This window comes from Dasypus novemcinctus, chromosome 5 (genome assembly GCF_030445035.2).
Source record: "Dasypus novemcinctus isolate mDasNov1 chromosome 5, mDasNov1.1.hap2, whole genome shotgun sequence".
NCBI classification, from domain to species: Eukaryota; Metazoa; Chordata; class Mammalia; order Cingulata; family Dasypodidae; genus Dasypus; species Dasypus novemcinctus.
Window position 1 is genome coordinate 41,451,119 of NC_080677.1, and position 22,537 is coordinate 41,473,655.

The 22,537-nt window shown below is 37.6% G+C and overlaps 1 protein-coding gene across 4 annotated transcripts in view; it reads right to left on the minus strand.

Moving 5' to 3' along the window:
- Window positions 1-22,537, minus strand: part of HDAC9 (histone deacetylase 9) — a 996,672-nt gene that overhangs the window by 947,970 nt on the left and 26,165 nt on the right. The gene's annotated exons all lie outside the window — the stretch shown is intronic.

Here is a 22,537-nt window from a genome sequence, read left to right on the forward strand (position 1 = left end):
CAATTCTCTAAAACCTGCCTGTTTTCAATCCCTCTAGAGTTAATTTCAAAGTTTTATTTACATATTCTTACAGGGGTTGCCTTACTTTGGCTGCACTGGCTGCATATCCTGTCCTTTCTCTGTTTATTAAGTCTACCAGTGGACAGAATGAACACCAGGTAAATCAAAGAAGAGAATTTGCTCTGTGTGCTGACTATCATGTAGAGCCACAAGACTAAAACCTGACTCTCCACGCAAATGTAAAACTCTCAGTGCAGGAAAATTCTACTCAGGGCAGCTTTCTCTATCTTTCAATGTGTAAACTCCAAAATTCACTAATCAAAGTCAGTTTAATATTTCTGCAGATATTTAATAATATAGAAGGAAAGGAAAAGTCTTGTCAATTTCCTTAAGCCATTTCCACTTTTAAAATGTGATTTTCAAATAAAATAATTAAAATTAAATTTTCCCCACCTCTTGCAGTCCAGCAACTTTATTTATCTGACAAGCTTTATCAAAAAATTGAGATTTGCTAGTGGTAAGAGAAGTAAATAAAATGCAGTTGCCTCATGAGGTTCCCCCACACTTCTCTAACCAAAGTGCAGTTTGGCCTTTCTCGCATCTCTTATATCTTCTGTTACATTCTAAGTCCAAAATACCTAAAATCCACCTTACTACTAGCATGGAAGGAAATAAACTCTCATCCTTAAGTACCCACAAAGAGTCTTTGATTCATCAACAACCAGCTAGATATACACACATGCAAGCTCTACAAATCACCATCAAGCTCAGGAGAAGAGCAAATCAAATTGTTTGCAAAGGTAAAAAGAGAAGCAAAAACTAAAAGCTTTCATTCTTATCTAAAACCAATGCATATGCATGAGCAACACTAAAACTAAATATACATTTTGTATTTCACCCACACTGCTTATGACTACAGATTTTTGCCAAAAATATTAGATTTAAGTATATACATCTACTTTTCGAAAATCTACGAGCCTCCCTAGCTTTCCTCCCTACTGCCTACCCCAACAAAAATATACTACTACAAACTTTTAGGTAAGAAACAGAAAATCTTCTCATTTTAAAGATGAAGACACTGAGAGAAGGAGACTTCCCAAGGTAGCCAAACAGAAAAGACTATGTTTGGGTACCACCCCTCAGTTAAAGAGGAACGGAGTTAGAGTTTGGGTTACAATGCTGACTCTGTATCTAAGGAATTGCAAAACATTGAGTTTACTTAGCCTTTTTGAACCTCAGCTGTAAGATGGGCACAACATCTTCACGTATATAAATTAAATGAGACAGTGTGTGTAAAACAGGGTTTCTTAACCTCAGCAGACATTTTGCACTGGCTGGTTGGTGTAGGGGACTGTCCCATACCCTGTAGGATGTTTAGGGGCATCCCTGGCCTCTGCCCACTAGACGCCAGTAGCAACACCCCTTCCTGTTGCAATAAACCATAATATTTCCAAGCATTGCCAAATTTCTCCTGGGGAGCAAAATCTTCCCTTTCTGAAGTATCTGATGAGGTGTATGACCTATAATAAATGTTTCACAAATGGTATCCACCATTATCATTATCCTGTAGATACAGGTTTCCAGGTAAAAATTTGTGGTCTAATTCACACTTCAAACTTCCTATATTTTACTTCTGAAAATTCTTTGGTGGCAAGGATGCTCAAAATTGCCCAACACTCTAAAATGCATTCTCAATATGACACCAATGGTCTTATAGTTCGAGAAGGCATTTAAAGGAGGTCAGAAGGAATACAAAAACCCACAGCTTTAACACATGAAGAAAGTCATGCCCACAAAGCAGCACTTCCCCAGTCATAACGTTAATTTGTAGCAGAGCTGTGCCCCAAATTCCAAAACACTGTACTACCAGTCCAACATATTTTACTTCGCTGTGACAGATACAGAGGGAAAATCCAAATTAGTGAGACTTTCCAGTGACTATTCACTGTCCAAGTGAATTTTCCCATTAATCACTCTGGTAAATTGGCTAAGTACCTCAAACTCCCTTCCTGTTTCCTTCACTAAACTGCCCATTCTTCAGAAGATTGACAGTTTTTTAGGGTCCTGAAGACAGAAGATAAATATAACCAAGACAAGTTTGGGTGGCACGAAACCAGTAGCTTCAGTCTCTCCACTGTGCCATAACAAACATTTTCAATGGCAAACATCCTCAGCTGAGATAAAACAGTCTTTCATATTCTATTTAACCAATGAATATTGCTTGGTAAAATCAGTTTTGCCTCTAAAAAGTACTTAAAAACTACTGCTTCCTATATTTTATAAGAAGTTTTAGTATAAGAGGCACATGACACAGTGTCTGTGCCTTCCAAGGAACCAGCATGGAATGAACTTAAAGGATTTCAGAGCTAGGAGGTTGTTGATGTGGGAAAAGTAGGGGATGTAGGGAGTGGGGCATATGGGACTCCCCTATCTTTTTTTAATGTAGCATTTTGTGTGATCTATGTATCTTTTAAAAATAAATTAAAAATATATTTAAAAAATAAAAATAAAAAAATAAAGCATTTCAGAACTGACATCTTTTCTGTTATAGAGTTGTAACCTACCATTTACTAAAACATCTGTATTAGAGAAAGTGTAAAGTGTGTTACCATGCTCTTGAATGAGAGAATTTAAGCAACCAAAAAACTAGGTAGGAAACATCCTATTTTTGTTTGGCCTTAATATATGGTAATGAAGGATATATTAGTCCAACTCTAGAATAGATTTAGAGAAAATATTCTGAAAGAAGCCAGGTTCATCTTTGATATCCCCATGCCTGATGTACCTGTGCTATGCTCTATCCCCATGCCTAGGGTATTTCCATTCAGTACATCATTTTTCAGATTTTCCTGATTTCTCTGTTACCTGTCTTCACCAATATCCTCTTAGGGCTCAAATGTCTAGTTTCCAAGTTGATCATTAATCTGATAAATTAGTTCATGTCACTCTGTTAATAGCTTTTCCTAACAAGAACATACAAAAGTAGCCTCTCGGGGAGTGGGTGTAGCTCAGTGGTTTGAGCACCTGCTTCCCAAGTACAAGGTCTGGAGTTCAATCACTGCACCTCCTAAAAAAAAAAAGCAGCCTCTAGAGGCAAAATAGACAAGGATTTGAAGACTAGTACTTTTGACCAAGTTCCGTTTCTAAGCTTCAGCTTGTGAAATGGAAGACAGTAACATGGCCCATCTTCTTGGCTACTGGACTTAACACAGTAAATGCTCAAAAATGGTAGGATTATCATTAAATTCCCCACTATACTCTAACTTGAAGTAGCCCCAATAGTGAACTTGACAAGCAAGCTAGAAAATAAGGAAATTATGTTTAAGAAATTTTTCACAATTAAAAAAAAGGGAAGGTTATATGGGAACCCCTTATGTTTTTTAATGCAACGTTCTTCGTGATCTATTAACTTTAATTTTAGAAAGTGTAAAAAAAGGGGGAGAGGGGATTACAACAAAAAGAGAGAACAGTAGCAACAACAACAACAAAAAACAACAACAACAAGAAAATATGAATCCCTGGTCCTACACATGAAGAAACTGGACATGACCAAGTGAGAACACCAAGTTGATGTGACAGCCCTTTCCAATGGTCACATCTTCACCCCGTTTCTACCCAGATTAAGTAAAGTTAGGTATCAATGTTATCGTTCTCATCAAGGAATCATAAAGGCAAATGATATTTCAGCCCTGACTCCCTTGTTCAGGACTCCAGAACTTCTCTGATGCGCCAAGGCAAGAGAATAGTGAGCAGTCACAGAGAAATGTCATTAGTTGGCTCATGTGTAAAGTATGGATAAAAATAATACATTCTCATAGACTTCTTGGGAGAAGTAAATAAAAGAACACACATTAAGCATATACCTTCAGGTCTGGCAAGATGGAAATGACCCATGAATGGTATCCATTATCACAACTTGAGGCAGGGGTGAGGGGAAGAGGGTGAGATTCCCCCTTCACAAACAAGGCAAATAAGGCCCAGAGAGATAAAGTAATCTTGCAAAAGTAAGTAGTGGAGGGGGGAAAAAGAACCCAGTTCTCTTGCCATTCCAAAGTTTTTGGTAATAATGTGGGGAGAGGAAGGAAAATGGAAAACTTCAGGAGAAATAGCAATCCACAGAACACTACCACTGATGCTCTTTCCGTGTGTCCCCATTCTTACCTCTCTCACTTGGAGACGGTCTATTTTGGTTTTTTGTTTTGTTCTGGGTTTTGGTCAGTCCTAAAACTACAAATGTGAAGTTCATTAAATTATTATGACAAAAAGGCAACTATGCCTACTTGGCCATGTTTATTTCCAAAGGTCATTAGTGGTTCTATGTGGTGAGAAAAATTTCTCACTCACTGTATCAAATTTAGCACATTTATTTAGTCTAAGTAAATGCCTGAAATATCTTATCATATGTTTAAGCCAGTTTTCCCCCAAGGTCATGCAGCAATAGACCTCACTAGATAGAAGACAGTGGGTCAGTCACTATAAAATAGAGCACTGAATTTGGATGAAAGAGAGGGAATGAAATGTACCTGTAATAAGACAGAGTTGACTTTTTTATGTACCAAAAATTTATTATATTTTAAACACATTTGACTCAAAATCAAGGCAACAAATTAGTTGATCTAGAATGAACTATAATTTTGTATGAATGATTCTGTAATGAGGTAGATTTTTTTTATTAGAGAAGTTGTAGGTATACAGAAAAATCATGCAGAAAATACAGAGTTCCCATAGAACTTCCTTTACACACATGGTGTGCCCTATTATTAACACCTTATATTACTATGGTACCTTTGTTACAACTCATGAAAGAATATTATAGTAATTGTACTACTAACTACAGTCCATAGTTTACATTAAGGTTCACTGTTTGTGTTGTATAGACCTATATGCTTTTTTTATTAATTTTTATCCTAGTAACATATGTACAACCTAAAATTTCCCATTTTATCCACAATCAAATATATACTTCAGTACTGTTAATTTCATTCACAGTGTTGTGCTACCATCACCACCATTCGTTATCAAAACTTTTCCATCACCCAAATAAAAACTCCCCATACCCGACCTGACCCCAGCCCCTGGTAACCTGTATTCTAGTTCCCGACTCCACGAATTTGCTGATTCTAATTATTTCACATCAGTAAGATAATGAAATAAGCCAGGCACAATATATTATATTTTGCAACAGAACAGAAATCATATTTTCTTTCCAGTCATAACTCATGATATAAAGATTACATATTGCTTTCTATTAATCTCTTAAGACAAAGTGGTAGTTGAAAAACAGAACTGATCATTTTACGCTGATTATAAGAAAATATCAGCAGGAAATATAAAACCTAATTTTTCCAGTCAGGTGTAGAAGTTCATCATGGTTGAATTTTTGTGTCAGATTCTATCAACCAGAAATTGTTATAATAGAAATTTAGTTAATTTTGATAAATACCAATTCACTCAATCACCAAAAAAAATGAACTATTGTAAGTTCTGGTAATATGTACAAGAAACAAAGTGATTCAGATCAAATTTTCATTAACATGCACCAGAAAAGAGTGCCAAATTTGATCTAGCAGAAGAACGTTGTCTCACAGCATGCAACCACTGAGAAACACGGGAGGGCTTTCTGAATTTTTTACAACATGAAATTTTCTCTTTAAAAATAAACTTTTATAGAAAACAATACTATAGAGCTACAAACCAAGCATGTAACTAACTACATTCAAGCAGTAAGTACAGTGGTTAGGATCCACTTGGGAGTCAGATTGCCTGGATTTGAGGCTATGCTCTGTCCTTAGAAGCTGTGAGAAATTTAGAAAGTTATGGGTTTTAATTTTCAGTGTTCTCAGCTGTAAAACAAGGATGATGAATAATAGTGCCAATGTCTAGGATATTAATGAATACTAGATGAAACAACTATAAAAGCTTTGTCATAGTGCCTAATTATTATTATTACATGCACAGGTCCACACCTGGCAGGTATGGCAAACTGCCTGGTTTCAAATCACAGCTGCTATGAATTACTGGCTCAGAAACATTGGGTAACTTACTTCACCTCTCTGAGCACAGATTCCTCAAAAGGAAAAAATAATAGTAACTGTCTCAAGAATGTGAAATAATATTTTATATATGAATCACTTAGCCCACCAATGGAATACACTAAGATCTCAGAAAAATGTATCTTATTATGTCTTCATAGTGGAATTAAATTTTGCAAATGACTTAATATTTGGATTTTTCACTTGCACTACAAATTTTTTTTATATTTAAAATGTATTCTCATAAATCCAAAGCAAAGAATTATTTTGTGCCTAGAAGATCTGGAATATTACAGTTTTGCAAGTGTGAATAGTACAAGATGGATCCAGACATGGATTTTAGAAATATATCCACTTCAGATCCAATCTCAGTGCTCCCCTGCAGTACATAAAGAGTTTCCCTAAATTTCACTCTTTTCTACTATGTTTTAGCTGCAAAGACAGTGATTAACATATTTCAAACAAGAAGCCTTGATGTACAGCCCCCACATCAACCAGAAAACAACCCAGTAGAGTATGCAGCCATACTTGCTGAAATCATCCAGATATAAAAAGTACTGTCAGGCAGATTCTCAGACTACTTCCATCCTTGCTGATCTTTTTACAGGAGCCTTCCCTGCAGCCACACTTGGTACTGAGAGGCTGTTAATACTGGTTCGCTTTCAAGTCTGGGATTGTATCTTACTTGCTGGACTCTTCCCACCTAGACTGTCACTGAGGAATGACTCCTTTCATGTCAGTGAGCCACAACTATTAAAAGTAAACTCTAAATGGGGGCCAACAAAGTTTCTCCTGGCCTGCAGACAGGGTGACTAAAAAAGTTGCTTTCCAGTTAAGACTGCCTAAAATTGCTAAGAGAAATTCAAAGGTTGGAGGTAGATAGACTTAACATCATCCCCTTTATCAGACACTGTTAATTTGCTAACCAAAAGCCATTCCCTACCACCTTCTCCTTCGCTGTCTCCACCACAGAAGCTGGGAAGCTAAATATTCACTTTCCAAAACTCCCTTGAAGCTGAGGGTGGCCAATGAGGCCTTAGGAGAACTCTGTTGAAGAGGGTTCTCTAAAGCTTTTATGATTAAAGAGGACACATGTACCTGGCGCTGCCCCCATCCCCTACCTTCACCCCTTCTGTATTAGTCAGCCAAAGGGGTGCTGATGCAAAATACCAGAAATTGATTGGTTTTTATAAAGGTATTTATTTTGGGAAGGAGTTTATAGATACCAGGCCATAAAGCCTAAGTTACTTCCCTCACCAAAGTCTATTTTCATATATTGGAGCAAGATGGCTGCTGACATCTGCCAGGGTTCAAGCTTCCTGGGTTCCTCCCTTCCAGGGTCTTGCTTCTTTCTCCTCTGTGTGCTTAATTCCTAGGGCTCCAGCTTAAGGCTTCAGCATCAAACTCCAACATCAAAAACTCTTAATTTTGTCATTTGCCATGCCTTTTGTCTGTGAGCCCCCACTCACCAAGGGACAGGTACTCAACGCCCTACTGATTACTTAATCAAGTAAACCTCTGAATCCAATATAATCTCATATGCCCAGAGGAAAAGACCAGTTTACAAACATAATCCAATATTTCTTTTTGGAATTCATCAATAATATCAAGCTGCTACACCTTCCCTCTTTTTTCCCCCTTGAACATGAATATGATGTTTGAACCTGCAGTAGCATCTTATAACCATGAATCAACAAACACAAGGACCAGCTGCCTAACAAGGGCCACAATAGTGTTGTAACTCTAATACTAATACAGAATGAGAGATTACCCTTCCAGAAGCCAGGGCCAAGATCTTGAGATCCTTAGCCAGATGTGTGAGGTGCTGTTAGACTGCAGAAGGGGGTAACTACAGAATTGGGCTCAAAAATGATAGTTACAATGGCACAGTAAGGACAGGCTGCATATATATTCAATACCCGCACACATATTTAGCAACATCAGTACCATCATCTCTGAATATTCAGGATCATTATTTAATATACATTTGAGAAAACTGATCTGAAAAGACTTGAAATGTTAGAGAACTGTGCAAATGTAAAACAGTTCTGTATTTTATTTCAATTGAAGGAAAAATAGGACTAAATTTCAATAGTGGAAAACTAACAGAACCAAGACCGTGTAAGCAAAATGTTATGCATTTCTTTGATTGAAGTATATATATAAATATGAGTGTGTTAAAAGCAAGAATCCAAGAGAAAAAGTCATAAATTATAATGCTGAAGAAAGTCATGCTCCAAAATAAGACTTGTTTTCTTCAGCAGTCTGGATAACATTTTACCTTGTGTTCAAACTATCCATGCAGGAAACGAGTGCAGTTTAGTCAACCTCAAAATTATACCCGACTTCTGATCATCTTCTAGAAATTCAACCCGTGTCCATGGAAATGAAGAATTATATTGTAACACTAAGTAAAAGAAATAATATTTGGCATTTAAATGCAGGAGGTGCCTTTAAGTTGCCTCTCATTTTTATTTCAATACCTCAGCCTAGAGAAACATACTAAAAATGCAATACTGTATTTCCGAGATTAAATCAGCATGAAATCTTGCCCTGGTCAATCACAGAATTCGCCTCTTCTACTATAATTTATTCATAAATTAACTGATACCTCTTTGAGTTTCTTTTCTCGACACATTCTGCCCACTTCTTAAATTATAATTCACTTATGTAAATGAATTTAATATACATGTTTTTAAATTTATCACATAGGATGCTTATCATTCCTCATCTTCACAGGAATAGGGGTCCTCCTTGTACTCAAGGTTAATTTTGCCTCTATGTTCTGCATTGTACTTCCTTCTAGTTCTCTGTCACCTTTTTTTAATACTTAACCTTGTCCGGTACCATCAATCTCTCCTTCTCTACAGTTTCCTTGCCTAGAGCTATAAATCCATTCAAGAGTTTCTCAATAAAAACACAATGTCTCCAAATCTGCAAACTCTTCTGGCTATCCATCTACCTAGAGTCTTCGATGACAGCCATTTAATATTCTGGTAAATGTTTAGCAACTAGCTCCTGTGAAAATAAATGTGCATGTGTGTACAAGTATATATGTATGTGTGTGTGTATATATATACACACAATTATTACAAATTTTACTGATAAATGGGAGATATAACACAAAACTTACAAAAAATAATAAAATATGCAATATTCTTTAGTGAAAACACCATACAGCTAATTGTTTCTTGCAAAATGTTTTCACTGAAATTTATCAAATCTGGCACTCATAGCCAATCTATGGTTACAATTGACAAAAGAGGACAATTCCAACATGAATGTTAGTTGATTATTTTCTTTTGCATTAAGATGGAATGAAACAATAAATATGTACATTGTAACTTCTCTTGCTCATCAGCAATGGGAGCAACTTCCAAGCTGAATTACTTAATAGATTTGAAACACTCAAAGAATATTTTCTTAATTTTCCATGCCATTTACAATGCAACTACTATAAACACAAGACACTTAAGTTTAGTCTGCATTAACATTTTCTCCTTCACTTTCTTAAATCTAGACAATCAACAAAGCAAAATCTCTCATTTGTAGCATTTGCTGATTTCCATGGTATAAATACTCCAACCATGGCTGATTTCAAGATACCAATGTGAAGTCACTGAACAAAGAATTGAGAGAAAATTTGCTGTAGCATACCATTATGTAGCACATCAACTATACAGGAAAAAATAGACTCAAAAAACCTTAAGAGCACAGATAACAGTAAAATATAGTAGATAACTAGCAAGTTTGAGTTTCATATTTATTGTATTTATGTTTAATATAATTTATTTAACTATAAGTATATACAATTTAATTTTCAATAAATGACTATGTTTAAAAATCAGCTTGCACAATTTCTGAAAATTTAACAGTCAGCTCTTGCAAGCCATTGCAAGCCACCTCCAGCACACCACTGCATGGGAACATGGTGTGGACTCCTACTGCTCTGCTACTGCACCTGCTCTTGGTAAAGCCGGCATAGACTTCCAGTCCCAAATGTATGGCGTTTTCCATTCTTATCTTCTTTGATTTTCTGCAACATTCTCAGCCCTCTCCATATGCCTTCCAAGTATTCTGCCATTCTTTTTCAGCTCCATTTCAAGATGTTATTCTGCCACCATTTCCTTTAAATATTTGTGTTATTCTGAACCTCAATGCCCTGTCCTACTCATTTTACACACTCAGCCTGGGCAATTCTTCTAATGGCTCCAGTTACCAATGATTCACCAAGGATTCCAAAATCTCTATTACCAGCTCAAACTGTTCTGCTAAGCTCAAGAATGGATTGCAGGCTACACTCTAGGTTAGATTCCTCTTTTATCTATTCACTAATTAAATAACTAGGTAATTGTTCGACAATGTCTGTAGGTTATAAGCTTCCTGGGCACATGGAACATGTTGACTCTTGTTGCATCCTGAGTCTAGCACATTATTTAGCACATACTAGTTACCATAAGAATGAACTGACAAAAGTATACATACAAATGAATAACCAATAAGCATTTCAAACTCAACAGGTACAGAACAGAACTCATTAAATGTTTCCCAAAATGTCACTCTCCTGCATCCTGATCATGTTAAATAGTACCAACGTCCACTTTCTGCCCTATCCAAGAAAACCCTGGATCTCCCCTTTCCTCCATTCCTCTTTCCAAGTCACTCACAACTATCTACCTCATCTCCTAAGTATCTTTCAAATCCTGTCTCTTTTTCCATCATCACTGCTACTACCATGCCCTAGTTTTAGGCGTATTCTTGGCTGAACCATTCTAAGATCCTCCTAATAGAGCCCACTTTCTCTCCCCACTTTCTTGCCCACTTTCTCTCCCCACTCTAACTCAACTGCACAGTGCCACCAAAACAATCTTTTAAAAATTATGTCTTTCTCTTTTTAATAATCTCTCAGTGGTTTTAAAAATTATGTCTTTCTCTCTTTAATAAGCTCTCAGTGGTGCTACACCACCTAGAAGATAAAGTCCAAATGCTTTAGCCCAGCACTTACAAGGCCCTTTATGATCAGAACTCCATCTGGCCTGGTCACCGTCCACTTTGTCATGAGGAGCATGTACTCTATTCATACTCATATGGTTGCAGTTCCCTCCCTCTTTCTCTGCTTGGAACACCCTTTCTCTGTTGTGCAGTGGTAGTCAAGGCTCATCGTAAAATAGCCTTGCCACTGTGAAGTTTTTCTTGACACCTAAGACAGAGTCAGGCTCTCTCCTCTGTAGTTCCATAACATGCTGATCTCTCGAAGACCATAGTGGTTATTTTTTTCCTTTTTTAAGATTTATTGTTTATTTCTCTCCCCTTCCCTACCCCCCTCCCCCAGTTGTCTGCTCTCTGTGTCCATTCACTGTGTGTTCTTCTTTATCTGCTTGTATTTTTGTCTTTGGCACCCAGAATCTGTGTCTCATTTTGTTGTGTCATCTTGCTGGGTCAGCTCTCCCTGTGTGTGGCACCATTCCTGGGCAGGCTGCACTTTTTTTGCATTGGGCAGCTCTCTGTATGGGGTGCACTCCTTGAGTGTGGGGCTCCCCTATGCAAGGGACACCCCTGCGTGGCACAGTACTCCTTGCACACATCAGCACTGCATGTGGGCCAGCTCATCACACAGGTCAGGAGGCCCTGGGTTTGAACCTTGGAACTTCCATGTGGAAGGCGGATGCTCTATCCATTGGGCCAAATCCGCTTCCCAGTGGTTATTTTTTAACATTTATTTCTCCCCCACCAGACTATGACCTTCTGTCCAAATTAAACTACACCCAGCACTGGGACAAGCACATAGTAGGAACTCAGAGTTCCTTGTGTGATTATAAAATGACAATTTATTCTGCAAAGAAAGTACATATCCAAGTGTCTGCTGTCCCCTTTAAAACCACTCACCTTGAAAGTTACTTGCTTAGTCTAACGATGGTGGCATTACTCCAAGTATTTTTGGAAGTCGTATTTCAGAACTGTCTGGAGAATGTTCTTTAAATTATCTCAACTGAGGCAAAAAAAAAAAAATCATTCTGAACAGATCTGAGGCCTAGGAGGAATCCTAGGGCAAGTAATATAATTTTGTGGAGAAAATAAAGAATGAATACATAAAAGGTCATGTAATGATTGATGTGGAGGACTGAGTAATAAATAAACTGCCTCAGTAGGCAGATCTAAACAGAGAATCTTAAAAAAATATTTTGAGCACAGACCACATTACATAAAAAATTTACATTTTCTTAAGATGATTATTTTGATAGACAATATTAACGTGACTATATACAAAAGTTTCTTGGTCATGGAAACTTAAAAGCCCACTACATAAAGTTCTTTAAATTAGCATTTCCAAAGAATTATTCAATGTGAACAGATATATGCGGCAGCTAAAACATGCATAAGCACAAAGAAGTGATTAAAGAAATTTATAACACAGTTGGAAATTAAGTCAAAAAGGTTTATTTACTCCCATACTTTTCAAAGCCATTAATATTTTAATGTGACTCTCTGTGACAGTTTGAAGCTTTTTGCGGATTCCAGGAAAGATCATGTTCTTGGAGCTAATCCATTCCTGTGGGTGTGGGGCCCTTTAATTGGATGAGATTCAGCTGCAGAGCCTGTGATTGGATTGCTTCAGTGAGGGTGGGGTCTTGGTCCTTCTGCTGGAGTCCTTGAAAAACGGAGGCCTGAAAGCACAGACACACAGAAAAAGCAGCAGAGACAGAGAAATCCTGAGAAGCTGAGTGAGAGTTCTCGGAGGCTGGAGGCTGCAATCAGCAAAGCACAAAGCCTGGAAAGAGACCCTTGAGAGGCTAAGAGAGAGGACTGAAGGAGAGACAATGATGAGGTATATGCCTGAATACCACAGCTGAGCTCGGGGAAGAGCTTCACCTGATGCCTTGATTTGGGCAGAGCTGCCATTATGCCCTGCCATGTGCCTGACCACGCACAGCTAAGCTCGGAGAGAAAGCGTCTTTAGATGACGCCACCATGTGCCTGATCACCCACAGCCAACCTTCAGTAAGACATCATTATAATGATGCCTTGATTTGGACATTTTCACAGCCACAGAATGTAAGATTTAACCTAACAAATTCCCATTATAAAAGTGTTGGTCCCAGCAGCTTTTAGCAAACTAAATCATTCTCCATGAAGTCCACCTGTGGTACACAGAGCTTCTTAAGTTCTCTAAACCTCAGAATTCTTTTCTTCTTGCGAAATTGTGAGACTAATGTTCCATATAGTTTGGGAAACCTTGCATTGCTTGGAGTTGAATGTATCTTCAAGCAATATCATTTGTAATCCAAAACTACACTGATAGCAAAAGCTACAGATTAGTTACTGGGAATTTACCAGCTTTTAACTGCTTACATCATATACCTCTTTTATCCTCACATAGTCTTAGAGTAGGCAGTACTATTATTCACAATTAACAGTTGAGGACAGAAAGGCTAAGAAAGCATAAGTAACCAGCCAAAGATCACCAAACTGATTAGTAATAGAGACAGAATGCCACCCTTTCTGACCAACTCAAGGGCCTATATGCTCAGCCTTGGCAATGAGAGGCTGTCACCCATGCCACCTACATGACTTGACTCAGGCTCTCCTGCACTGCTCTTTCATAAACTCTCTATTTCCACAAGGCTAATTCTTATGCATTACTTTAAGGTCCATTTTATGCCACCTTCCCTGTGAGGCCTTCACTGTCAACTGGCTAGAAATAACTTTATCCTCATATTACCTTATTCCCTCCATGGAAGTTAAAATTTACCATGTTATACAAGATTCCCGGAGAAGATGGATTTGTACGTACAGCTTAAGAAGCTTTTGACAGGCTAACATATCCCTGGTAAGAGATGAGCTTATGGTCTAATCACATTTCTATTACTTTCTCAGAGTAAATCTGGGTATACAGCATAACAGTAAATTTGAAATACTGCTTTAAGTCTTTCAAAGTTATTAAAAAATATTATCTCATTCGATTAACTTGGAAAGAAAATAAATTTTATAAATGAACATCCCAAACTTACAAAACCCAAGTGCTTCTACAAGCTAATTAGTATATCTCATCACCTAACACAGTGCTTAGCACATAATAGGTACAGATCTGATGGTTAAACAATTGTCTGACCAAAGCCAACTTAAATTCCTCCTCCCACTATTGCTCGCCATCTCCATATATAATATATCCCGAGTGAATTCACCAACACCCCCTGGCCACTACTACTTGAGCATATGTCCACAGACTTCCAATGACCATCATCTTTCTTTCTTTACCAAAGTATTTTCTCTGGCTCTGACAAGCAAGCTGGAAGTGCTGGAGAATTAATTAATATGCTCTGGAAGCAGGTGGCCCTCAGCTAACGAGTTACTGTGCTATGGTGTAATACCCGGCTCCCTTGCTTCTTTGGGTGGATTATTCCAAAGTATGTCTTCTACAGTCAGCAGAATTAAGCTTCAACTGCCCAAAACAGTAGCTGACTCACTATGCACCCTTTGCTAACTGCCTTCTCTACTCTCCTACTCAGGTGGACTTCACCCGCTAAGTAAACTAACTATACTCAAACCTTTGTCTTGAGGTCTGATTTTGAGAACCCACATGCTACACTATAGGACAGGAAAGAATTCCTAGTTTGAGAAACCAAGGGTGAAAGTGAGGCATCATTTATAAATAAGTATAATCACATTTTTCAAAGAGAAAACATTAACCAGCTGCTATTTGCTACTATGGGGTGAATAAATACATGTTTTTGTTTTGTTTTGTTTTTATTTACTCCCCCCCTCAGTGGCTTGCTTGTTGTTTTGCTCTCTGTGTCCATATGCTGCGCGCTCTTCTGTGTTTTTTTTACTTATCTCCCTTTTTGTTGCATCACCTTGCTGAATGGGTTCTTCACAGTGCTTGCAGGCCAGTGGCTCTCCACGGTGTGTGGGTGAGACTGGCTTCACAAGGAGGCCCCAGGATGCAAAGCCAGGGGCTCCCATGTGGTAGACGGGAGCCCAGTTGATTAAGCCACAGCCATTTTCCAATACACGAGTTTTAACTTGTGAATTTTCCGAAATGAAAAAAAAAAAAGACTTTAAATAAGAGTGCAAAAACCACTTTGAAAATCTATTGGGGAAAGTGCCATTTTAATACTGACTTTGGGCCTTAAATCTAACACCTTCTTCAGGTTCAAAGGTTAAGAAAAGTGAAAGTTCTCACTTTTCTTCTACTACTCTCTTTGAAATAGCTTTTCAAAGGATGTACATGAGTGTGCATGTTTGTGTGTGTTTGTGTGTGTGCACATGTGTGTGATTATGTGTGTAATGAAGCCATCTATTATAAGTATTTCTAAACTATTACTCAGATCTCTGCTCTTCAGTAAGATAAATACTAGTGGTTTCTCTCATATGCCAACATTTGATGTCACTGAGCATGTTTCTTCATTTATTCAAAATTTACCTGACATTTTTACAGAGAAGTACTAGAATTTGGTTATACAGTACAGAAAAATGAAAGACAGATGGGGAAAAGAAAAATAGTTACCAATCAGGCTAACAAGTACTATAAAAAGGGGTTCCAGAGCTCAGGGTGTAATGGGATCACAGAGGAGATACTCCTAACCTGGAGGGGGCAAGGGAGATGGAATTAGGGACAACAAAGATGGATTAAGACTCTGACATGGTATCTGCTCTAAAATATCATGGATGCTCATACCCAAACTACCACATTTTATTTAAATTTTTAAAACATATATTTTTAAAAACATGTTACACTGATATTAAAATAGCTTCTTTCTAGATTTTTGGATGGCAAAATTTGGGTACACTCATTGAAATTAATCTCTTTTCATTTTTAGGGTTCTTCTGCTTGGTTCTGGAGACTCTATCTAACGCTCCTTATAAGGAATCCAGCACTAGTATATAAGAAAGGATTCCAAAGATGTGAAATCTGAACTAAAACTTGAAGAAGAACTTCAGGACTCTCTATATGGGCTTAACACGTAGAGAGTGGGTAGAATTTTTCTGTCAGAAATGTGTAAATTATGGCTAGGACTGTGAGACAGCTTGACATACACTCTTAGAATAGTAAGTAGATTAGTCCTCCCTACAAGATAGGAGCAGGTAGGTGTTGAGGAGCCCAAAGTACCAGGAAATGAGACTGGAGAGACTGACAAAGGTCAGGTCACAAAATATCTTGTCTGCTAAGAAGTTTTTTTGTTTGTTTTGTTATGTTTTGTTTTATTCCCTATCTTTTTTTTAGATATAATTTATATATCATAAATTTCACACTTTTAGTGTACATTTCAGTGGTTTTTAGTATTCACAAAGTTGACAAACATCACCCCTATCTAGATTCCAAACATTTTCATGACGCCAAAAGAAACCCATTAGTATCACATACTTCATTCCCATTAGTAACACTCCCCATATACCTCCTCCCAAATCTTCACCTCACCCAACCCTAAGCACCCACTAATCTACTTTCTTTCTGTATAAATGTGCCTATTCTGGACATTTCATATAAATGGGATCATAACAATATATGATCTTTGGTGTCTGTCTTCTTTCACTTAGCATAATGTTTTCAGTATATTATTACGTCGCCATGGCTGAATAATATTCAATTTTATGGATATACCACATTTTCTTTATTCATTCGTCAGTTGATGGGCATTTGGGTTGTTTTCATTTTGGAGGTACTATGAATAATGCTTCTATGAACACTGACGCACAAGTTTTTGTGTTGACATATGTTTTCATTTCTCTTGGGTACATATCTAGGAGTGGAATTGCTGGGTAATATACTATATGATTCTAGCTTAACTTTTTTGAGGAACTGCTATACTGTTTTCCAAAGTGACAACATCACTTTATATTTTCACTAACGCTAAGGAGTTTGAAGTCATTTGGAGGCAATGGTGAGCCACTATATGTCTACAGGCTGAATAGACAGATATTAGAAAGGTCACTCTAGAAGGAGTGGGAGGATGCTTCAAGGATTTGGATAAGGTAACAGACATTAAAAAAAAAAAAACCAGTTAAGATCTTACTGCAAGTAGAATAAGTATGACAATATGATTAGATTAGAGCTACAATGACAGAGGAGACGGAATTGGAATTAAAAAGGATGGAGCAGGAAAAGGAAAGAGCTTTTTGTAGACCTTAAAATGTAAAGCACCCAGGGAAATGAGGATAATAAACTTAAATGCTTAAAAGAGCAGGCAAATAATGAAAATAAATAAAACATTCAAGACATAAGCAATAAGGAGTGCTGAGCATTACAACGAAGAAAAAAGAACACATCCCATCTAAAGGAGGCAGTAGTAACTCAGTTTTAGCCAACTAATACTACAGAGTATACAGGTACAATATGTAAGATCTTCTGTTTGCTCAGGAGAAGGAAAAATATGGACTTTGCGTTGAATAACCAGATTTTTAAATATTGCCAACAAATCAATATTTGTTTAAATTCTATTCAATATCAACAAAATTTGTTTATAAACTGACAGTTTGTAACCTCTTTTACACAGAGTAAAAGGAACAATGAGCCAAATATGAAAGCATACCCACAATAAAAGAGAGGATTAAAGGGCTTCCCAGAAGGAAACTGAGGCAGAGAAGGAAACCAAAAGGGTGTGACATCCCAGAGACTCAGAGAAGATAACTTCCAAAAGAGGGTGTAAGAAGCTATGTGAAACGGTACGGGGGGCCACTGCACAGAACCAAGGTAAATGTGGGGGCAAGAGAGGAGTTTCGCGAGAGTACACAAGAATGGATATAAAACATGTAATATTACACCAAAAACATATAGGGGACAACAGACTAATAATGTAAACCATAATGTAAAACAAAAATAGGATAACTAAAAAATTTAGAAAACTGTATAGCCTAAAGTATGGACCACAATGTAAGCACAGATGTCACCTTGTTTGAAAGCTATTGTCTCAGAGTCTGTACATCAGTTTCAGTAAATATGATATGAATAAGTTAAAAGATTATCACCGTGGAAGGGAAAAGGTTTTATGGTGGATGTGTGGGAGTACTGTATATTGTGTATATGAATTACTGTGATCTAGGGCTCTTGCAAAGAGAAGCTCAATAATTAAGAAAAAAGAAAAGAAAAAGATAGGAAGTAGAAATTTTTCCAAATCAATATGTATTCTACATCTAACCTTTAAACTCATCGCTATATTCCATTTTACTAGTAAGGGAACCTGACATTATATTGGGCTTCACTTTTCAGGAAGTTTTGGATCACAGAGTGGTTCAACAATGGCAACGGAGGAATACTGGTATGGGATGTTATTGACAGGCGATATATGGTTGACAGGGAGTTATACAGGGCATGTGTCCAGGGTGCATGGAAATGTTTGGATATACTCATAGTGGAAACAATTAAAAACAACAGCTGGGGGGGTGCTGGGTTCCTGGCCAGGGGGGGGGCTCTGTCATTGTCCCTAGGGGAGCAGCGGCAGTCCCCCAGGTGCAACGGTGAGGATCAGAAAGGAATGAGGGTCCAACAGTGAGCCCCTGATACTAATGACTATGCTTGTGAGCCTATACACCTGAAATAAGAACAAGGCCTAGAGCAGCACTGTGCCTAGGAGTTCCCTCCTGACAGCCTCCATGTTACTCAAATGTGGCCAGTCTCGAAGCCAAACTCAGCATGTAAATGCAATGCCTTCCCCCCAACGTGGGACATGACACCCGGGGATGAGCCTCCCTGGCACCGAGGGATCACTACCAAGTACCAGCTGATGACGTAACTAGAAAATGACCTTAAATTAAAGGTTCAATGAGGACCAGCAGAATATCCCTGTTTACATATAATAACAGGAGTTAAAAATGCTGTTTGACCTAAAGTAAGGGGAAAATGGAAAGGACAAATGAGTTCAAATGGCTATGAGTTTCTAAAAAAAGAGTCTGGAGGTTGTCAGAAGGATTGCCCTTATGAACACCTGAGCAGAGTCTCAGAGACAGATAAAGTAGATACAACCCCAGATATTGGTCCTTTTGAGGGCTAAAGAGACCCACAGGTTCTATGGTCATGACAGATGGGGTTCACTGCCATGCCAGTTGGCCCTTCTTTGGTGCTGGTGTTTCTGCGTGATGGAGCTGGACTCAGATGGGATCTCTTTTCACAAGACTTTGATGCTACTTTACTGGAATTGTAGTTGGTGCTGGATCTTAAGATATATCTAGGGGATTTGAATCTCTGGACTGACAATATGATAGCCAGGCACTGAGCCTCAACAGACTTCAGCTCCTACACTCTGATTTATTGGACTTACTCCACTCAGCTAACATGGAGTTGAAGAAGGTCAACCACCACACCATGGAGCCTAGAGTGCCTACAACTGAAAGCAGGAGGATTGCATCCAACATCCATGTGGAATCTAAACCCCCTCTTGACATAGATGTGGAATGGACACAACCAAGCCAAGGTCCACAGGAAGGAGGAATACAGTAAGGATCAGAGTGGACTTAATGATATTCTATTCATGAACTATTGTGGTTAATAATCGAGAAAATGTGGCATTGATGTGGAAAAAGTGGCCATGGTGGCTGCTGGGTGCGGGGAATGGGAGGAAGAGAAGAGATGTGGAGGCATTCTCGGGATTTGGAGTTGTCCTGGGTGGTGCCCCAGGGACAATTGCCGGATGTTGTATGTCCTCCCATGGCCCACTGGATGGAACGTGGGAAAGTGTGGGCTATGGTGTGGACCATGGGACATGGGGTGCAGCGATGCCTGGAGATGTACTCACCAGATGCAATGGATGTGACATGATGATGGGGGAGAGTGTTACTGTGGGGGGAGTGGTGGGGTGGGGGGGGGGTGGGGGCGAATGCAGACCTCATATATTTTTTTTAATGTAATATCTTTTAAAAAAATGAATAAATTGAATAGAATTTGGGGAAAAAAGTGGGCTTTAGCATTTGACAGCAATGAAATACAGGAAACTGGAAAAATACTTGGTAACTATGAGCAAAGCAGAAGGCTAAAAAGCTAAATAATTTAGCTTTCTCTCTCTTTCCAATCTTGTTTCCTTAGAAAGTCAACATTAGATTTAATATCAGATTGTGTGCCTGAAATCTCTATTAATTTTTTCAGGGAAGAGTCAGATGAATCCAACCGTATTTTTCTCCTCAGTTGATAGATATTGAAAAATGAGGTCCTTTGTAGAAGTTTAGATCTCTGATGCTTGACCATTTATCCTTTTCAGCTTAGTTATAAAAGCAGCTATTAACATGTCTTATAAACAAACAAACAAACAAAAATTGTGGGAAATGAGTGTATATAGCATTGGTTGTGTGCGACAGAGACTTAAAATAACAGTGGCTTAAACAAGATAGAGGTTTTTTTCCTCACTCACATAAAACTCCAAGCTGTTAAGAAAGCTCTGCTCCAACAAGTCATCACCATCCCAGGCCTTTTTTTTACCTTGTTGCTTTGCTATCCTGAAAGTGCTGGTCTCCTTGGCAAGGTCCAAGATAGTGCACCACTGTATTCCAAGTGAGACAAAAAAGGGGAAAGCACTGGTGTCTGTTAAGGCCCCATCTAGGAGCTGCACATATCACTTCTGCTTATAATCTATGGCCAGAATTTTGCCACATGGCATAATTCCTTGCTGAAAGGAAGACTGAGAAATGTCTTCTTGATTCTGTGAGGGTCTATCACCAGCTAACATTCAGGGGTTCTAAGTCTAAGGATGATGGGGGAAAGGATATTATGAGCAACTAGCAGTATCCACCACAGAGTAGTACTTAATTTTCTTAAGAATCTTTTCCTAAAATTCTATCAATAATTTATATTTGGGTTCAGTTTTACAAGAGAATACAAATCTAGACTAACCTTTATGCTTAAATTTTGGAAATGTTGCAGGATAACACTGCCATAATTTTGGCTTCATGGTTCTGTTATTTATGACATTTCTGAGGAAGAAAGTAAAAGTTAATTTTAATTTGTTCATACAAAATTATTTTCCTAAAGAATCCTAAAGCAATTCTGGTCTTCTTGCCATGCTTAACAAATAGCTTTCAAAATTCTACATTAAAAACTCAAATTACAAAATAAAAAATCATTGACATATTCCTACAACATATGGGTCTATACCACCTCAAGGATGCTTTTAAATTATCACAGTCAATTGTGCCCTTTCTGCCAGAAAAAGCTGAAAGTAACAAGATGTATGTATTATAGCAAGTTGGACTCTTGAATTTTGATATTTTAGTTTCATATTAGTTAGGAGTACTATATTTTATAATTCAAATACTAGACAGGATTAAAAATAGTTCACCAGCACATAGTTCATTTCATTAGTACTAAATATGTAAACATTCTTAAGAAACATCCATGAACTTCAGAACCTTCTAAACAAATATAAGTGATATAATTTAAAATATGGCAATTTATTAGCTGTTTTACATCAAGGGTATATTATTTCAAAGCTACTTGACTTCTACCATTCTTAAAAAGAATCTAAGAAGAACAAGGCTCTTCCCTGTAATAACATTTTTATCCACTTAAAAATATGTGAATTATTATGTTCAAAAAATTTAACTTCTTAATTATGACGACCTTGCATTAAAATTTTTTCGAAAGGCTAGGGAACTGATAAACCATCAAGTATACAGGACCTAAATTGACTATTAAACTTAATTTTTAAAATATATATATATATTTTTAGAGTAGTTATCAGTTTACAAAACAAACATGCACAACGTGCAGAATTCCCATACTTCACTCCTCCACCAACACTTTGCATTGTTGTGGAACATCTGTTACAGATTATGAAAGAACACCATCAGACTATTACCACTAACTAGGGTCCACAGCTACATTTGGTGTATTTTTCCATGCATCCCCTATTATAAACACCACATATTAGTACTGTACATTCATTATAGTTCATTAGAGAACACTCTCATACTTGTACTGTTAACTATATTAAATCTTACACCACATGGTTTACTGTGTTATACAGTCCCATGCCTTGAACAACATATCCAAAGTAGATTCAGTGGCTCTCACTTTCATCACAGTTGTGTGGTCATCACCTCAGTAAATTTTTTAACGTCTTCTTTAGTACAAAAGAAAAAATCCCATACCCCATATTAATGACCCTTAGCATTGTTGTAGTACTTTCTTTGACACTGGTGCACAAATATTTCAATATTGATGTTAACTATAGTCCATAAGTTACATTGATTGCATTTTTTCCCATGCATCACCATATTCTTACTACCTTGTAAGAGTGACATACATTTGTTCTAGTTCATAGAAGAACATTCTTGTATTTGTACTATTAACTACAATGCTCATCCATCTCTGGGTTCACGGTGTTACTGAGTCCCTAGATTATTCTCTAGCTTTCTTTCAATTGACATTTATGTCCCTAAATTAGCCCTTTAAGCCACAATTCCATTTATAAACCAGCCATGTTAGTTCTACTCACTGTAATACATTACCATCAACTCTATCCATTTCCACACTTCCACAGCCAAGTAATTAAAAATTATACATGTAATTAAGCATGAGTAAC